Genomic DNA, 18,802 nt, shown 5'->3' with positions numbered 1-18,802 from the left:
CCGCAGGATAACTGCTACGGAACACTTCAACTGCAAGATGGTGCCTGTGATGTTGATCCCAACCAGTATAGAGAGGATTTTCGTAGTGTAGTAGGTTCCTGGAGCAGGATGTCTCCTTTAAAGAGGCCATTGCTGGTACCCAAGTGGCAGCACCTGTGTGGTAATTAAATTTGTGGCCTGTGTGTTAACACCCAATGCTCTGTGTCAGACTCATTATTATTCAGTGACGACCCACAGGGGTAACATCCCCTTGTTAGACAGTGTTTATCCAGCTTTGTATGACGAAACAAATTATGTGGGTCTATTTTAAAGCAAGTGTAAAGTTTATGTGATTAAATCTACTACTATGTACCATACCATACCTACAGTACCAATTTCATTTATATATCATCCTTAATGTACAAGCGTCCCAGGATGATTTCCAAAAATATAACAAACTAAACTAAAATAAGAATACAGTTCCAAACTGCTTGCTCAATTGCTCTAAAAGCACAAAATAAAAATAAATATAGATATATGCATTCTGTATTCTGTGAAATGGATTTGTGAGTTTGAAAAGGTGTAACTTCCTTGAATGTGTGTTACAAAAAAACAAGAACCACAAAGGATCTGCTGAATATGTTTATAAAATATACAAGCTTTCAAAACCTTTGTGTCCAGACCTATTTTACTCCATTATAAGAAACTCTTTGTAGCACTCCAGTTCTGCTCCACATCTGCTTCTGAGCATGACTGCTGGGATTACACAAGAGTGGAAAGAGCTCATTATTCTGAAGAGTCACAAGTAAACCTATCAAACCTTTCACTCCTGCCAGCCTCAAGCTTTGGAAAATAAAAACACAGAAGCCAACAGGTTCAGCGCCATGCAGTGTGGAGGTTACTCAATTTCTTTGCAAGGCCAGCTTTGTTTAAACAGATGATAGTCTAGCTGTGTTTTCCATAATTCGGTATGTTTTATTACTATTCCATTTCAAGTCTGCAGTTAATGTAGTTATTCTCAAACAGGACCTCTATTATTCTTTACCTTTGTGATTCTTTGTAATAACATCCTAATACTGTACTGGGATAAACAACACTGTTTCAAATTCAATTCAGCACTTGTGTATGTGTATACACCTTTTGAAATTGAGTGACTTTGAATTATGTTGAATTGGTGACTGAATTTGTTAATAGTGTTTTTTTTTACACATGCAGTTTACTGTGGATAATACCCTACCCACACTACATAAATACTGCCCAATCAACACATTTACTTCATACACAATCATCGTTTCAAATCATGATGATCACACATTATATAGGTAGTGTAAATAGGGGTTTATATGACAAATCCACAATTTTAAAGTATAAGATGCATTTCAGTTTAATTCATCAATATTGGAATGCTGTCATATAAATGTTTTTTAAACTATTAATAACCTTTATTTATTTATTTATTTATTTATTTATTTTTTATGGAAGTTACATGACTTGAGGGGAAGTTAAAGACATTTAACAGCCAAACAATTATCTGTGGATCAGGTCATTGTGGTTTAGCCTGTAAATATCAAACAAGTTCAGTTTTGGGGAAAATGCAACTGGAAGGTGAAAATTATGGGAAAAAAACCTCTGGCAGACAAGAGATTAGCTTTTTTTTATTAAACACCTTTCAAAATAGATAAAACCATTGTGCTTTCTTTTTGTAACTTTTTCTCTTCTTTGCTGTTTTTTGTCAACACAGCTCTCCTTGTAAATTACTGAGATTTCTGGGACGAGAATATCACCACTACCTCAGAGAGCTGGCTTTCAGGGAGGGTTGTGCTCTAGATAACAAGGTGTGTTAACAGCACAGACTGCTACAATATACAGCATTCACTAGTTATTTATTAACTAGTGAAGTCTGTCTATTTGCCTGTCTATTTTCGATATAACCGTATTATTTTCTGTGCCGTTCTAGGGTGAAATCATAATAAAATGTAAAAAATAAATAAATATCATTTGACAAAAATGATAAAACTAAATGAGAAGTGTTGAATTTAAATCAAGGGAAGTAATGTTAAAACTCTACAATGCATTAGTAAGACATCACCTAGAATATTGTGTTCAGTTCTGGTCACCTCGTTACAAAAAGGATATTGCTGCTCTAGAAAGAGTGCAAAGAAGAGCAACCAGAATTATCCCGGGTTTAAAAGGCATGTCATATGCAGACAATCTAAAAGAATTGAATCTATTCAGTCTTGAACAAAGAAGACTACGCGGCGATCTGATTCAAACATTTAAAATCCTAAAAGGTATAGACAATATCAACCCAGGGGACTTCTTTGACCTGAAAAAAGAAACAAGGACCAGGGGTCACAAATGGAGATTAGATAAAGGGGCATTCAGAACAGAAAATAGGAGGCACTTTTTTACACAGAGAATTGTGAGGGTCTGGAACCAACTCCCCAGTAATGTTCTTGAAGCTGACACTCTGGGATCCTTCAAGAAGCTGCTTGATGAGATTCTGGGATCAATAAGCTACTAACAACCAAACGAGCAAGATGGGCTGAATGGCCACCTCTCGTTTGTAAACTTTCTTATGTTCTTATGTTCTTAAATGTGTAAAATGTTAAAGCAATATAAACTACTCTCTAACAACAATTGGTATTTGTTATTTTCATTTTTAAAACAACAGTTAAATGTAATTTGATTTTTATATTGGAAATAAAGAGCCTCATCAATCTCTTTGAAATACCATTACACAGTAGAAACACTTTCTAGTGCAGTTTTGTAAAATAAAGAGGGTGGCTCTACAAAGAGGCTTCACATAGAGGGTAAGGGAGGGGGTACTAGGGGCGGAAGCAGCATAGAACACCTCCACACGTTTTCCAATTGAATGTGAATTGGGTACTAAGGAAATTGGCAATGCAGGGTGGGGTTGAGAAAGTACATGGCAGACATCTCCTAGATTACACAGGAAAACTGTTTTGCATACAATGCTATTGACAATGAGTTCCTAAATCCCAAGTGATTTCTGTTGCCAGTGAAAGTAGAAAGTGCTGGATGTGTACAAAACAAGAATCAACAGCTAAGCCTTTAGCCTTTAATGGCATGTTCTTTGTACTATTAAAGTTGAACTGAATCTGAGTTTTGGGAAGATGATTAAATGCCACTAAATGTATGGCATGATCAACAATTCAACTAAGTAACTGGTAGTGCGCCTTGCCTTGAATAGGCACTAGGAACAAAAAAATCTGTGTTAGATTGCCCAGGTGCCACTTTTGATGGTAGACAATCATCTTTTTAAAACACGATGATCATAGATTATATAGATATTGTATATCGGTCAGTGCAGAGACCCGGGGATTGGAATGAACGACTGCCCTTGCAACTTAGTATGGCATTTTGTACCCTGGGGATAACACTGTAAATTGGCAGGGGGAAAAAGTATATGTTAAGCTATTTGGTGGGCTGAAATGTGCGCCCATGTTTTTCCCCGACTCCAACCAAATTGTGTTTTTTTTTAAACCAGCCAAAAGATTGCACTTACATTTAAGATTTAATATATATTACAAAAGCATAACAAAGTGGTACACATTTATTTCAAATAAACACAGGTAAGTAATGTTATAAACTATTGATTTATTTATCTGCTTTGCAAGTTTTTTTCTCACTATTATTTTTTTGTATCTGATGAGATCAAATGCGGTAGGTCCAGGATTTTTTTTATTCAGAATGTCGTGTAAAATGAAATTGTCCAGAACTGTCGGCGGATACAGTTTTTACAAATAAATTGAGAAACAATTATAATTATTGTACTGATACAGTTCTTAAATTGGTGACGAATTAAAAAGCATTTGTGTGATTCGTAATTTTATTGGATGCAGAGCTCCAGAAAAAAGATGGGGGTGAGGACGTGATGTACTATACAGGGCATCGTGGTGATTGAAGTTATGCGCTCTTGAGGACCTTATAATCGAAAGGAATAGAAACATGCATGATAAAAAATAGTCAAAAAATAACCAAACCACCAAAGACAATATTTACCCACCAGATGCTTTCAAAACAAGCCAAATTTGGTTGGAAAACCACCAATCTGTCAAGAGTATATAGTTGCAGAACGAAGGCTCCCACAGGGTAGCTCACACAGGGTAGCTCACACAGGGTAGCTCCCACAGGGTAACCCACACAGCGTAGCTCACACAGGGTAGCTCACACAGGGTAGCTCACACAGCGTAGCTCACACAGCGTAGCTCCCACAGGGTAGCTCCCACAGGGTAGCTCCCACAGGGTAGCTCACACAGGGTAGCTCACACAGGGTAGTTCCCACAGCGTAGCTCCCACAGGGTAGCCCACACAGCGTAGCTCACACAGGGTAGCTCACATAGGGTAGCTCACACAGGGTAGCTCACACAGCGTAGCTCACACAGGGTAGCCCACACAGCATAGCTCACACAGCGTAGCTCACACAGGGTAGCTCCCACAGGGTAGCTCACACAGGGTAGTGCTGTGTGCGCAACTCGTAATTTATGTAGTGTTTCATTCACCCTCAACACCCGTACCACGTGACCATAATACGCCACGAACCTTAGGTTTAGGGTAGGTTAATGTTATGAAATAAACTTCGTTTTAGTACCTAAATTTATCATCCTTATCATGTGATCGGGCTGTAGCATATAATGATGAAGTCTATTATGAGTTGCGCACGCAGCACTACCCTGTGAGAGCTACTCTGTAGGAGCCTTCGTTCTGCAGCAATACCCCTCTCAATCTGGCAGCACTGATCAAGGGGGAGTAGCCTGTAAAAGTCGCATGAGAGATGCACCTATTAAATGTTACCTCAAGTTCAATTTACAAATAAAAGGTGAATTCCTATTTAGGACTACGCCACTGTATACAACACTGTTGAATTTGTAAACACTCCAATCAAGCATTACTGTTTAAGATCCTTTTGGCTTTGAATATTGTGTGTACTCGTCACAGCTGAGAATACACACCTGTGTTCCTCAACAACTATGAAGTGCAATTTCAGCTGCAGAATAATTATTTTCTCTTATCTTGTTTTTGTTCTGGTGCTTTGTCATAACAGCTGCATTGTCCTGACTGCAGGTCGAGCACCAAAAGAAGTTTTTAGCTAGAAAGGCTGGAGTTCACATGTCTAACTGATATTACATTTGCAAGAAAAATACATGTTTAATTATGTAAATTCTCAATTATAGGATTTGTTAAAGAGGAAATCTGTGAAAGAAATTATTACATAAAAAATCATACATTTTAATGAATATGGCCAGAGAAAGTGGAAGGGAAAATAAACAGAATTGTGTTCATTTAATAGTAATGCAGAAAGAGGAAAATCAATTTACCCTGAGTAATGGATCTCCTCCTAGTGGCTGAGTTGTTAATAATACTGACATCAGCATAAGACACATACTTACCTATTTAATTGAATAGTAAGATGTTTGTTAACCGTTTTGGTTTGCGTTTCACATTCGCTACTTGCCTTTTCATTCAATCCAATGGGCTGAGATGCCAATTCATTACAGTGGTGCCCTATGGGAAAGAATCCTGACTCCTGTGGTTGAAACAGGTCATTATTATAAGCTGTAGCATGTATGCTGGTTTGTGAGACCTGTGAGTCTCTAAAGTCAGATCCTGGGGGATGGCGAGTGGTCACAGTGACTCCGGATAGCATTATGCAGAACTATAACATTTTATTTTGCAGAATTAAAGAATATAAGTGTCACATGGATAGAAAGAGAGAAAAGCAAGCTGCTTAGACAGCTTGATACATACTGTACCTAGCAGTAAGCATTGTATAGGGAATTACATGACTTTCTGATAAGATGTATACCTGACTGCAGTGCATTATCAGCACTGATACTAAAGGGCACTAAAAAAGTGATTTCAAACATGCACAAAACCAATTGAGAAACAAATGGATGCCAAGATCATCCTGTGACAGATAATGATATTGCAAAGGATTGCAAGTTACCAAAAAGAAAAACAGTTTTTTTGGAGGAACTAAGAAGACATCTGCAAATCAAATTCCTTGAATATTACAACCCTAACAGTGGAGTACAACTTAGTATCTAACACAAAATTTTTAAAAAAAGTATTGGCTCTTCTTCATGCAACATATTTTAATGTACAAGCAAGTGGAAACAAAACCCAAATGCCCAGGTTAATTGATAATGAGCTACACAACTATTCCTGTAAGCCTAGAGCTGTGTACTCACCTCTCTCAGTCCATTCCACACTAGAAACTTCTTCCAGCAACAAACTTACTTGGTTGGAACATGGCTCTGTACTGCTTAATTACATTTGTGATCTATGGAGCTGTTGTTACATCTCTACATAAACAGGTTTAGGGGAAGGTACAGGACATTTGAAAAAATACAGAAAAACAAGCATTTTTTAACTGATCAAACACTTTTTTAACTTACCTTTTTTGTAGCTGTATACCTTATATCCTTTTATCACTTTCAGTAGTGTGCTTGAGGATCAATGCAATTGCTGTTTTAAAATATTTCCACCAAAACTCTCAGTAATGTAGTTTCCTATTCACAACACCTAAATAAATAGTTATTTGAAAACTGGTGATGTATTTTCAATATCTAAAAAATAGTTTGAAATGCATTCATCTGTTCTAGGATGATGCTGAATGTTGTCTGGAATAGTTGCATGAATATCAAAATGTGCATTCCTAAAAATGTAAAGCTTTGTGAATCATGTCCATAATTGATAATCAACAATGCAGATAGTATGTGGGCAGGGGATTGGATCAAAGGAAAGACATTTCTGTGTCTTTGTTTGTCCTGAGACAGATGTACATTAAAATTGGAAGTACAGCTAATAGTAATACTGGGTGCAGAGTACAACCTGAACTAATTTCACACATCAAATGAAAATCTGACCACAGCCAACCTCTTGAAATGAACAGCACCCCTACCCAATAAAATAATCTCCAGCATCTTGTCCTCGCTTGCCTTGGCTCTTGGCTGGGCCTGGTCCACTGTGCGTCCCTGGAAGGAAGCAGGAGGGCACAGATGCTCGCCATGCAGGAAACCGGCATTACCCCCAGGTGCCGTCAGGAAAATCGTCCTGTCTTGATCCAGAGCCAAAGAAACCACAGGGTGGCAGAACACTGAAGTAGAAATGAGTGTGACAGCAGTTAACGTGAGACGAGACAGTAAGACATGGTCGAAGGTACCAAGTACCCTGCTTTCTCTCCCGGTCTACTTTCAACAACTGCAGCCTCACTAATGCAATAGTTTTGCTTCCAATTAGTATTACACAGTCAGAGTAAATTGCTAAAGAGTTAGGATTATAGCTGGTAGACTGGGCTGTAATTACTTTTCATATAGAAAATATAAAGCAAAGTTAGTTTGTCATAGAACTGTATTTCTTCTATACATTTCTTTATAAAAGCTTATGGATTACTCACGTAGTTAACATTAAAATTATATATTGGAAACTAGTACTGACTGTTTGTTTGTCAGTATTGCAGATATGAATACACCACAAGTTAGAAAGCTACAGTATGTCATGTTAGAAAAAGAAGCATAATCAAAAGATTAACAGGAATACACTTAACGCTAGTGCAAAATACATTTTAGCCACAGACCAGGGTAATTGGGTCTACTAAAGAGCACTTGTATAAAAGGACCACCTTTCTATATAGTCGGATGAACCCCTGTACCGTCTGTAAAAACAAATCCAACACCTGTCTATAAAGACCACTCTTAGACAGTACTGATTTTGTAATTGGTATAAACTGTATATTGCCCTGAATATGCCCTGACAGAATGAATTAGACCATAGCATTGGACAACACCAATGCCATGAACTTTGTTCTGGCTGATCAATTTAAGAATATTGTTTTGGCAAAAACACACACCTTTAAGATTCAGCACGCAAACCATGCGCATGTCTGTGCTGTTCAAAATGCCCTCAATGTGGTAACATTTTCACTACAGTTGTTTCCTTCTGTTGACTGAGCAAATATGAAACTACCCTGGGGACTCATCATGATATTTCTCTTAATGATGTCATAGGGTGGAGCAGCAGTCTGCAAATATTAGGATATGTTATTTCATGTTTCCATGAAAATAATGAATGACCTTACATTTGCAATGTTTTTTTTTTTTTTTTTATAAACAGATGCCCTTCATATACCTCTACATCTTTCTTTGTTTTCATATATCTGAGCTACCAGTGGATAAAAAAGAAACAGCCACCCCCTTGACTTGCTGTTTCAAATTGGAACAATAACATGCTGCTGTATTGCTGATATCATGCCACTTTCTTAAACTAAGTTTCCACTAAGTTTTTAGGTTGTGTTGAAGAACCACAGCCTGCCTCATTTGGCCACTGAAAAAATATAATAAAAGCACAGGAAACAAAACAAAAAACCCAGACAGTGGGTGGGGGGAATCCACCCTTCTCTTTTTTGAGAATCTCTGGGAATTCTTCGTGCATTTTCAATTTACATCCCAGAAATACAATTCCAGCCATGAAAGTGCAATTTGAAATAACAACTTATTTTTTAAAAAAATGCAGGAATCAAGATTTACCTGCTCACCTCAATAGAAGTAACAAGTCAAACACTATCACCTGGAAGAGAACGACATTCTGGTTATTTATCAAGAGATATGTTTTCAACCGCTGGTCCTGACCACGGTCAAGAATAAAAGGATTTTTATTATCTTTTTAAAGGTGACACTGCTGCATGTAACTTAGCTTAGGGTAACTTTCAAGTGAGAATAATAGGTGTACTACTGCCTTTAATCATGGTGCTTCTTCCAGGTCTGCAGCCAAAAATGCAAACATACCAACAAGCTTCAGAATAGATTTGGTTGCCCGAGGAGTTCATACTGCTGAAAAAGTACTTAAAGTTATTTCAAGAGATCCGGGAAGATAAGGAACATCGCAGCAAGGTCCAATACATCTTTCAGTGTGGTTAAAACGTATTTTCGCCATGATAATGGCTCTTTAAATCTAACACATGATAATGGCTCTTTAAATGTAACACAAAGAACATAAATGCAGAAACATTTGGTTATGACATTTTATTTTCATGTGCTTTTATAGCTACAGTATGTTAGGGATGTTAATGGTGCAGACCTAATGGAAAGAAGGCAGGTTGGGGGAATTTCACAGTATGGGGAATCTATATTAGTCTTCAGCCGTGCTGCAGAGGTTGACGAAGCAGGAATGCAAAGTGAAAATGGAATCTCCTTCATAATTAAGAGATAATTGTTTAAAAATCAATACCTGCTGTCCAGTGCAGCATGATTAAGTTGTTCCTTTTAGTTCCAATATGGCTAGTGCATGCATAATTGATTGTAAGGGGTAAATAAAGAAGCATTGTTGTTTGAACAGCAGAAACATGGGAAAATGTTCCTGTAAGTGCAACTGTTTTCTTCATTTACCTGTATTATTATTATTATTATTATTATTATTATTATTATTATTATTATTATTATTATTATTATTATTATTACATTAGGTTTTGAAGTAATGGCAGGTTTTTGTTCTATGAATATTATACTGCATTTAAGAAGTAGGTTGTGCTGCTAGATTCTCGTTAAGTGTACAATGTTGAGATAAACATCAGACTTAATGAACTTCATAAATGTTTTTGCTCCTTCGCATTGGAGAAACAAAACAGTCTTTGTCACAGATGTCACAACTTTGTTACAACAAATTATGGCATAGGGGATATAAGTGTGATAACAACAATTACCTGGGGCTTTCTTGAACACTCTCAAAACAAGACTGCTGTTTTTTTTATGTGGTTTGCTTAGTTTATTAGTGGAATACTTTTTATTGGTTTCAGGGTTGGTTTTTGAAAACACAGACAAATATAATGACAAACAAGCTCAGTGAAGGTAGAATCCTAAGCCTAGAATACTTGAGTTTCTGTGTTTCAAAATCAGAGACTTCAGACTAACTGGTGTCGAGAGTCACCTTTACAGATAATTTTTATCTCAAGCATGAAAGCTTTGAAACTCACACTTGTCTGCTGTAATTGTTAGTCATTTACAATTGCAAAATCAATGAGGTTTGGGAATATCTTTAGCAAATATCTGTTGAGGTTGGCTGTGTCACATTATTTTGGCAGTACTGCCTTGTGCTTGTGACATGTAACACTTCTGTCTACTCAAAACCAATATATTTCTATTGATTACATGTCAGCAAGCTCTAATTCTCAATTAGACCGTGCTTGTTTTTGGAATATTAATCTCAGAAACATGAAAAATGCTCTTATGAGGCCATGTGGCTAATAGTGAAGAACATCTGGGGCTGGATGGTACATGATGATGATACTATTAATACAGCAATAAAAAGGGCACAATGTGTGCTAGATCCCCTAACATTGTATATGATATCTCAGACATCTTTTAATTTTTCCAGACAAACTTGCTTTTTTTATTTGAAATATACTGTCCTACCAAAAAATAAAGAACAATACGGGGCCTCATTTTAAGTGCCAGCATCAGTCTCAAAGCTTCCTCAAATAATTTACAGCTAGATTATTTTTCGGAGTAGGTGGTTACGGTTATGGTGTGGATAGTGGAGGATCTACTATACTTGCCATTTTAGCTGCATCATTTTGAAATTCCTTAGAGCTGTTAGTGATCCTGCTAGTGGTGCATTGTTGGTTTTGAAAAGGGTTTTGTTAATGTGAAAATCTTACATATTCAAATCTTCTAAAATGTGTGTTTTCACTTTGTTGATAGTATTGTCTTTTTTTAGAACACTTTTGACATCCACCATATGGTGCTCTATCGTTGAAGTATTAACAAGTTAACTAGCCAACACTTTACACGCAGCAGATAATAGGACCATATGACAGTTGGAAATTAAGTGTAAACAGACTTAGGAGAGAAGGTACTGAATGGGGTTTGATTGCTTCCTCTTGTTCGTACATTTTGTCATGTTGTTATACGTATTTAAAGAATCTTGTTTGCTGTAGATTACAGATTTTAATTTTTTTTTTTATCAAGATATATTTGCAGTCATTGCTTGCAATGAGTGTTTCTAAAGTCATCCTTTTTGTACCTCCAAAGTTGTGTACCCCACATACAAAATGTTTCACATTGGAGCAACTTGTTATAAATGTCAGTTCTAACTATTGTATAGATATCCACTTAACATATTTAGCATACTTTGTTTTTTGACATATTTTGGACAAGTTTTTTTTGCGCATTTAAAATTGATGTTGGAATGATCCTGAAAAAAGAAAACGAGCATGTTAGCTGTTCTCTCCCACGTTTTCCCAAGTATTTCTTAATCTTGTCTTCAGGGCCTTCTGGTTTTGTTAAGCAGGAAAATAAATAATAAACAGCTTCAGAAACCATGCCTACTGGACTGTAAACATTCCAGCTCGGAAGCAAGGGGTGTCATCATCAGGATAGGAACCAAAGCAGAACATTTCCATTTTATGTTAAAAAAATTCAAATGAATCGCTGAAATTCGTTTTTCAAATTGATGTTAAGCATGTTTTTGAATTGTAGTACAAAGTGAATATGTTTCCTTTCTCCTGGATAAGCAATTAATCAAACATACTGGTAGAAAAAAACTTTCCACACTTCAATAGTGTTGACGATTGGCCTCTAAATTCTCAAGATTTTGCTCCAATGAATAACAGAGCATGGCAGGCACATAAAGAACGTGTGTAAAGCCACAAATTCATAACTGCACAAGGACTGACACACATCATTCAACGTGAATGGAGATAATTGCCACGGGCCTTCGTTTACTTATCTTTGCTCCAGTGGTGTTGGTGCATGAGGAATTGTGAATACAGCAACGGAGGCATTTTGAGCATCAGCTGGTTTAAGGACAGTTCAAACTGCAAAGAAAAACATATTAAAATGACTTTGTTTTTTGTGATTGATTGCGGTGAGAAAACTTTTCAACTCCAAATGACCACCCGTACATATTTTAAACGAATTATCTTCTTGGAATGTCATTGCTACATGAGAACTGTATTTTTCTTTTGAAAATGTAGTCCTTGAACATAAACAGTCCTGTCTTTAGGGATTTTGCAATTTGATAGTAAGAGTTTCCCCTATTATACTAATACTTCAGTTATAAAACCAAGAATTAAATCCAAGAAAACAGCCTACAAGCAGACTTGTTCTTTAAATACCTTAAAGAAGTGTTGATCCTAATCGGAACTGACATTGGTATCCACTAACTCATTCTATTAAACAAAACAATTTCAGTGAAGTCAATAATCTGTATTAAAATATATTTTATCTCCCTAAAAGGAGGTAGAAGTGAATGATGCCACAACTGTACTTTGTTGGCTCATTTCAGTTGCACAGCTAGCTGAGTCTAAAGTACTTGCCAGAAATTTGAAAAGATAGTACTTTTTGCTTTTCTGTAGTCCCCCCGTTTACGCATCGTCTGTTGTTGCTCGACAGCAAAAACATAGGAAAAAGGGTGCGAGCGGCAAATGAGTTGTACAGCAAATTAAGGTTTAAAATGTTTGATAATGAAAATGTCGTCATGTTATTCACATGTATTTGACATAGAGGATAAAGTTGGTTAAACCATCTATGTTGCTAAGGATTAATGCTAATAAAAAGCATTTCTCTCCTTGTAAAGCTTATGGTACCTCCAACTGAGCCCCCCACACCACCTGATGTTTCTTGGCCAACTAACCAGGCCCCTGCTTAGCTACGGAGATCAGACAATTGGCACTCATGTAATTCTTTCAGTCCATTCCAATCTATAACCTAATTCCAACCACAGCCATAATTAACGAATTGAAATAATAGTTTCAATTAAACAATCTAGTTATAGAAAGTAAACACAGATAGAAGAATAGTAAAGAATCAGCCAGTAACATTCACAAGGGTTAACTCTTAGCTCTTGAACTGTAAATGTGATTTTCCCTTGCGGTTCGGTTAACATATAATGAAGCAGATGGGAGCTGAAAAGGTTGGGTTTTTTGTGTCTGTTTGTAGATTATACACTAGGCTTTTAGCATTAAATATTTAAACATAATACTTTTTTGTCAAAAATGTTTTCATGAAGTATAATTTAAAGCTAGCTAGAGCCAAAAGCACTATCCTACACAGTACAGTACTGGCAAAGTTGAATGTTGTAAAAGCTGTGAACTAAATAGTGGCTGGGTTTTTCATGTTGTTATTGTTTTTAATACATAGTATTAAACTATTTAGATATACAGTAATATGATTTAAACCTGTGGATGAAGTCCAAAAATCTGCATTTATTTCCTGGTTTTAGCTATAATCCTCACTAAACCCAGCTTTAGTGACTGGATTGCAAAGTGCTTTAAAGAAGCAATGGCAAAGTTGCCCTAATAAAAGTCTTACCAGTTTAGTTTTGCACTACAAATATTTGCCATATAATAAGGTAACACTGTACTGCAAATTAAAAGGCACAAAACCCACTAATTATTTTAAAGCCTGTCTTTAAGTGTTTGTACAGTAGGTGAAAGGGTTTCAAAACAGGAGAACAAACCCAAAACATTGTTTTAAAACAATTTAAAATGCAACATTAAAACCACATTTTATTTAACCCATAAAAAATAAACTGCATTTAAACATTCATGCTATTTTTATGACCTAAATAATGTTAAAATTAATGTTGTGTCTCTAAAGGGCATTCTGACATAATAAGACCTACTTTGTTGTGAACATGAAGATGTTCTGGCACACATTCAGGATCTAAATCCCAACTAAAACCAGAAAGATAAGTAGGGTTTGATAACCTTTTAATGTTTCAATTCTAAAACTCCAGATGAGTTTGAATCAGGTTATTCTGGTGTTTTACAAAATGTTGTTTTTCAAGGAACAGCATACTTAGGGGTAGATGTACTGACGTGTTGCGTCTGTCGGAATCGTTGCAAACCACATGCAAACCAGTGGGAAGTGTAGCGTGAAATGTACTAAACAAACGCAACGCTGTTAGCATCATTTTAACGAATGCTTTGCAGCCGCAGTTCTTATTTGCGCTTTAGCCTTAAATGAATATGTAATTCTGGGTGTTCCTTCAGAGATTCACAAAAACAGAGTGGAGATAGTGAGGGATCAAAAACATTGTAATGAGATGTACTAAAGCTGCGGGCATTTGCAACACTTACAGTTGCATCAATTTGTTAAGAACTCTTGAAAGCATGTTTTAAACAGTCACAATTGTTGTGTTGTGCTCAATGTATTTTTGAGATGAACACCCAAGTACCTAATTTTCACTAAAGTCAGGGTGTACTTACAAGACTTGAAAACACATTTCTATGACATTTCTGGTTTTCCCAGCATGTTGGGAGCAATAGACTGAACACATGTGCCACTAACCCCTCCAGCTCATTCTGAGCATCTGTATCGGATCATGATCTAGGTTAATAAGTAGACCAAGTTAAAAATAATAATAATAAAAAAAAAATAAAAAAAACTTTAAATCATTTAGTTTCAATTACAAATAATCTTTTATTTGCATTGTACGCCAATGTGTACACTGCAGCAGCATGATTTATTGTGTGTTACCAGTAGGCTAAAGTACAAAAAATGTGCACAAGGTATTCATTTGATTTTACTGCTGTACTGTATACTGTATAGCCCTACTGTACATATTTATATTTTTACATAATGTAATGTGTAGCCTACCCAAAATACATTACTGTTATTTCAGCGCAATGATTTATATTTAAAATACATTGAGAACTGTAAATGTATGTGTGTGCGATTTTATTGTATTGTTTTTAAACAGAACACCTCCTTAAGTCGGACAAACATGTCCGGTTTAGCGAGGGCCTACTGTATGATTATGAAAAGCTTTTTGGGAGTGAAGGTTGGGGCCCCACTATAGAATCTGATGGGATTAAACTGCCTTATATATATATATATATATATATATATATATATATATATAACAGTATTAAAGTAGGTAAAATAAAAACGCCTGTGTGTGGATTGCCTCGCCCTGTGTGATGCGCCTGCCTGCGTTAACTGAGATCACTACAATATATTAGTACACTATATTTTGGGAACTTGCATCATCATTAAAACACATTTTTCAGAATGGAAAAACACACTCAAAGGTTACCAAACCAGCAATAAACATTTGAGACATTTAATTTATTGGCTTGGAAGTAGTTTTATGCTGTTTCTTATTTTTTTTTAAGCTTTGTTCTTTCAGGAAACAATTCTGCTTATGACGAGATGGAGTACATATCTTAAATGAACCTAGCCTATAGTGGTAAAAACGGTCAAGAAATTTTAAGTTTGGGAATGACAAAATGCTTTTTGATGTATTTATTGTTTTCTGGTTTAATCTTTTTTCTTTTTTTTTTACATTTTACTTTGAAACTGTTGTACTTGCAGATTTCAGAGTGAATCATTTTGAAAGCACAATCTGTTTTAACCTGCAGGGAGTCCTCAGACAAGTCACTCCAGGACACCAGCACTGGAATTAAGTAAAATACTTTAAATAGTCTTAGGACAGAGATATATTTCTGTGTGTTCAGCTGGGATGTTGTAACACACTATTTACAAGCAAAAACAAACAAAATACACAGAAATAGTAATATTTGTATTGACAGGTGAACTCAACAGGTCTTTATTACCCCAACACTAATTCATCCTAAACCACAAGATACACGACTATCCCCTCTCTCTCTCCATACTGAGCAAAAACTTGGGACAATGGAAATCAGTACTTTATAAACGAAGTACATAGTAAACACAATTCAAAATGCTGTATAACTGTGAACATAAGTGCCTTAAATATAAACAATACAAGAAACCTTAACAGCCAAAGAGTTTATTATCTGTACAAAACACACCCCTGTGGGCCGTGAGATGTAATAAGCAGTAAAATATTATGAATTTGGGGGCTCCTGAGTGTCGCATCCAGTAAAAGCACTCGCTAGAGTGCAGGATGCGCTCTATAGCCTGGACGTCGCGAGTTCGAGTCCAGGCTATTCCACAGCCGACCGTGGACGGGAGCTTCCAGGGGGCGGCGCTCAATTGGCCGAGCGTCGCCCAGAGGGAGGGAGGGTTAGGTCGGCCAGGGTGTCCTTGGCTCACCGCACACCAGCGACCCCTGTAGTCTGGCCGGGCGCCTGCGGGCTTGCCTGTAAGCTGCCCAGAGCTGCGTTGTCCTCCGATGCTGTAGCTCTGAGGCGGCTGCACGGTGAGTTTGCAGTGTGTAAAGAAGCGGGTGGCTGATGGCACACGCTTCGGAGGACAGCGTGTGTTCATCTTCGCCCCTCCCGAGTCAGCGCAGGGGTGGTAGCGGTGAGCTGAGCATAATAAAATAATTGGGCATTTCAAATTGGGGAGAAACACAGAAGCTGCAGTTTTCAAGCACTGACGCTCATGTTTATTTACAACACAGAACAGGCAACGAACAAAAACACATTAACAAAATAAAAAGTCACAAGGGCCAAAACAAAAGGTCTATACAGCAAAACCGGACGAGACAGCAGGAACACGAAACACACATCACGGACCTCTACACCAACATTAACTCTACTAATTCTAACTAACACCCGTGATCACCCTATTTATACACTTGTGGCTGGAACCTTAATGAATCATTTAATCACTTATTCAATTCATAGCTCCAGCCACATTCCCACGTGTTTTGACAGGGAGAAATTTAACCCCCTCCCTGCCAACCGAATATTCCCCACGTCAACACATACACACGTGTACCAGCAGGGCTTTCACCCTGCCACACTGCCACAGTACTGTTTTTGCTTTCAACCATCAACTGCAAAGCAAGTCTTTGACAAGCAGATCCTGGAAGGTCACTTGAATGGGTCAATCAAGCCAGCTTCCTTCGTGACTCATTAGTCAATTTGCAACAGACATGCATGGAAAGTTTAAGTAACCATATTACACAGTTTCTCAGCTGATAAATACCAAACCACATTGTCACAATACAGTATTCTCAGATATGTAAAACATTTCTTAGATTGTTTTTGCGAGTGGTTAGCAGTGAAATACAAAGCCAAATCAGCTGTTTCCTGTTTCCTTTTGCATTGACTCTGAAACACATTTTTAATAGCATGTAAAAGATTAAAGTATTCCTCATGTCACTACAGAGACGAACAACTGAACAAGACAAAAACTGGAATAAAGCTTGAACTAAAGCATATGTAGTCCTATTTCAGAGCGATTGTAATAGATCTAAGGGTTGTACCAGCTGCAAGCATAATCTTTGATAAAAACTTTGGTAATGCATGAATACGGAAGCACCATTGAAGGATATTTATTGTGAAGACATTTGCTTTGCTTTTTCTGCACACTTTGCATGTTATCAGTTTAAGACATGTTTAAACATACATGCTTGCATATACTCAATAGTCACATTTTAGTATAAAATAACTCAAATGAAAATCATTGCAGAAATGAAAGGGTTAGGTGGTTTATAGTATGTAAGTGCTGGCTAGGACTGCAGCATGAACAGTAGTGAAATGTAATGGAATTTAAATTAGATGACCTTTCATAGTTCTATTACAATACAATGCCATAGAAGAACTGTCTAAATAAATAGCCAAATACTGAAGAAGACCCCTAGTTAAATGAAGCTCAGCAATGATTGCATTATACCAAAGATATCTCATTAGTACAGCTCTATTAAACAGATCTGTCTGTGTAGGTGATGTAATGGGGGGCATTTCCAATCCATAACAGCACAATTTTGCTATGCTTAAAATAATCACACATACAACAGATTGAGGCAAAATCTAATATACCATTATCGGTATATCAACAGGCTAAATACAAAGATTTTATAATGAATGAATACATTAGGAAAATACATGTATTTATTCTGTACATGTTTTAAAGATGGTCACATATTTGCTCATTTATTAAAACAATGTCCATGTATTTTTTACTAAACCTAAAAATCAATACTCAGCTACATTCTTTTTTTCTATTTCAGTTTATTACTGCAGAAAGAACAGTGATTGTATCATTCCATAATATTCAAGGTTCAATCCCCGGTGGGGGACACTGCTGCTGTATCCTTGAGCAAGGTACTTTGATTGCTCCAGTAAAAACCCAAATGTATAAATGGGTAATTGTATGTAAAAATAATGTTATATCTTGTAACAGTTGTAAACTACCCTGGATAAGGGCGTCTGCTAAGAAATAAATAAATAAATAAATAAATAAATAAATAATAATAATAATAATAATAATAATAATAATAATAATAATAATAATAATAATGAAATGTGGTAGGTTTGGACAGATTCTTAATTTCAACAATAATTCCATGCAGTCGTTTTTCCCTCGCTCAACTATTTCTACCCTTAATCTTGCTCCCTCTCTCCGATTAACCCATAAAAACCAAGGCATTAAAAATACTTCTAATCGATATGCTTGCCAAATAGTTTTACTTAGTTTGGATAAGTGCCTGCAAAAACTCCAGCTGCCCCAAACACAGACCAACAGTGGCATTACTGCCTATTACCCAGTTTAGGCTTTTTGTGTACCAATAGACCAGTGTAATTCAAGTCCTTCAGTCACCTATCAATGTTCCACCCACATAAGAGAAAAATAAACTACTTTTTGAAACAGTACTGCTGTATGTCAATGTCAGGATTTGTTCAGGGTTATAAAAGCTCTCTTTGATGTAATCTTTTTTTTGTGTGTATAGTTTCATAATTACTGTGTTGTATGTGTCGCACACACTGCAACCAAACCTACAGTCCCACTTCCTGTTTACATTGCACTAGCCCTTACCAATACTAGTATTCACATAAGTGTGGAGTTCCCCTTGACTTTGTGTGGCTCATGTTAATTCCCTGGTCAGCACAGCTTTCTTTCAGTTTTGGATATTCCCATAAAGA

This window comes from Acipenser ruthenus, chromosome 14 (assembly GCF_902713425.1).
Source record: "Acipenser ruthenus chromosome 14, fAciRut3.2 maternal haplotype, whole genome shotgun sequence".
NCBI lineage: Eukaryota > Metazoa > Chordata > Actinopteri > Acipenseriformes > Acipenseridae > Acipenser > Acipenser ruthenus.
The sequence above is the reverse complement of the archived record's forward strand: the minus strand, read 5'-3'. Positions refer to the sequence as shown.